General features: G+C 39.5%; 1 protein-coding gene across 2 annotated transcripts in view; it reads left to right on the top strand.

The window, feature by feature from the left end:
- Positions 1–2244, top strand: part of Uimc1 (ubiquitin interaction motif containing 1) — a 66819-nt gene that overhangs the window by 7275 nt on the left and 57300 nt on the right. The gene's annotated exons all lie outside the window — the stretch shown is intronic.

Raw genomic sequence — 2244 nt, 5'->3', positions numbered from 1 at the left:
GAAGAGGGTGTCAGATCTTGTTACGGATGGTTATGAGCCACCATGTGGTTGCTGGGATTTGAACTCCGGACCTTCGGAAGAGCAGTCGGGTGTTCTTACCCACTGAGCCATCTCACCAACCCTCCTCCTGACATTTTACTTCACCTACTGCAACTATTTAGATGTGTATGTGTGTGTGTGTGTGTGTGTGTGTGAGAGAGAGAGAGAGAGAGAGAGAGAGTTCACATACATGAGAGGTATAGCATGAATTTATTCTGTATTCATCATTGCAGAAACTGTCATATTTTAGAGTGTCCCTTTCCTATTGTTTTTCTTTCTACCCATTGATATATTTGCTTTACTTTCCTTAGTTTTAATTTTAAATTTTAATTTTTTGCATTGAAAATAGATTTTTTTATACAATATATTCTGATTTTGGTTTCCATCCCCCCAACTCTTCTTGGCTACTCCCCACCCCACCCACCCTAATGCCTGTTTTTTCTCCCTCTCATTAGAGTACAAGCTGGCATCTAAAAAAATAATAAGATAATAACAAACAAACTGGAATAGGACAAAACAAACAGAAGAAAAAGAACCAAAGAAAAAGCCCAAGAAATGGATATAGATGCTGAGACACATAAGTTCACATAGAAATTCATAAAAACACAACACTGGAAACTGTAATATATACCCAAAGACTTATAAGGAGAAAAGAAAAATCATGTGCAAAGAGTTATGAGATAAAGTACCTCCAAAAGATGCTATTGAGTTTGTTTTGTGTTAGTCTTCTACTACTGGGCATGAGGTCTGTCCTTAAAAGTGGTTTGTATACCCACTGAGACCTAGCTTTTTCTTTGTGAACAGTTGTTAATAGGAGGTAGCTTCTAGGTTTGGGGTGGAGGCTTAGGTCCACTTTCCCTGTGCGCACTGTGCAGGCCCTGTGCATACTGCCACAGTCTCTGAGTTCCTATGGGTATCAGTCCTGCTGCGTTTTGAAAGGCTTCCTGGTGTCCTCTATCCCCTCTGCCTCTTACACTTCCCTCCTGTTTTGGGCAGGATTCCCTGAGCTCTGAGGAAACACCGTTAGGCCTGAGTGTTCTTAGGTCTCTTGCTCTCTGGACATTGTTTGGTTGTGGGCCTCTGTTTTTATTCCGATCTGCTGAACTTACAGATATCTGCCTCTGCCTTCCAACTGCTGTCTTCACTCTCTTTTAATTATTTTTCCTGAAGTCTCACTTTCTGACTGTTCTTTGTTCTCATGGCTTGTAGTAGCAATGGGAATACTAATAGTTTTATTTCTTTTTGTTTGTTTGTTTGTTTTTTGTTTTTGATATGCTTTTCTAATGATTACCTGTATAGTATGTGTCTTAGTTAGGGTTTCTGTTATAAAGGAAAACATTTAATTGGGGCTGGCTTACAGTTCAGAGGTTTAGTCCATTATTGTCATGGCAGGAAGCATGGTGGCATGTATGCTGGAGAAGGAGCAGAGACTTCTACTTCTGAACCAACAGGCAGCAGGAAGTGAACTGAGTCACTAAGCCTGGCTTGAACTTTTGAGATCTTAAAGCCCACCCCCTAGTGACACACTTCCTCCAACAAAGCCAAACCCACCACCATAAGGAGGCCTCACCTCTCAATAGTGCTCTGGGCCAAACATTCAAACACATGAGTCTATGGGGCTATTCTTATTAAACCTCTACAGCATTCTTTTCATAATTTCTTTTATTGTCTTTTCTTATTTTGGCTACTATCTGGGTTTTCAGTTTTGATTAGTATTATTTGACTTTTGCTTTTAATCTATGTAGTAGTTGATTGATATATTTTACTTTATACTTTTTTATTTATTAATAGCATAATTTCTGCATTATGAGAAGATAGAAATGGAGGAGAAGTGGATCTTGGGGAGAGGGGAGGTGTGTGTGGGGGGGGACTGGGAGGAATGGAAACTGGAAACTGGTTGGGATACATTGAAAACAAAAAGAAGATAGAATTTATATTTATATGTGTATTGCTTTCTACTTTAGTAGACTACTTTTTGCTTTTGTTTTTTTTACTTTTGTAAGCTGATTTTAGGATATCTAACTTTCTTTTCATTCTTTTTTTTCCCTCCCTTTCTTTCTCCCTCCCCACCCCTTCTCGCTCTCTCTTCCTTCCTCCCTCCCTCCCTCTCTCCCTTTCTTTCCTTTCCTTTCCTTTCCTTTCCTTTCCTTTCCTTTCCTTTCCTTTCCTTTCCTTTCCTTTCCTTTCCTTTCCTTTCCTTTCCTT

This window comes from Mus pahari, chromosome 16 (genome assembly GCF_900095145.1).
Source record: "Mus pahari chromosome 16, PAHARI_EIJ_v1.1, whole genome shotgun sequence".
Lineage (NCBI taxonomy): Eukaryota > Metazoa > Chordata > Mammalia > Rodentia > Muridae > Mus > Mus pahari.
The sequence above is the reverse complement of the archived record's forward strand: the minus strand, read 5'-3'. Positions and strand labels throughout refer to the sequence as shown.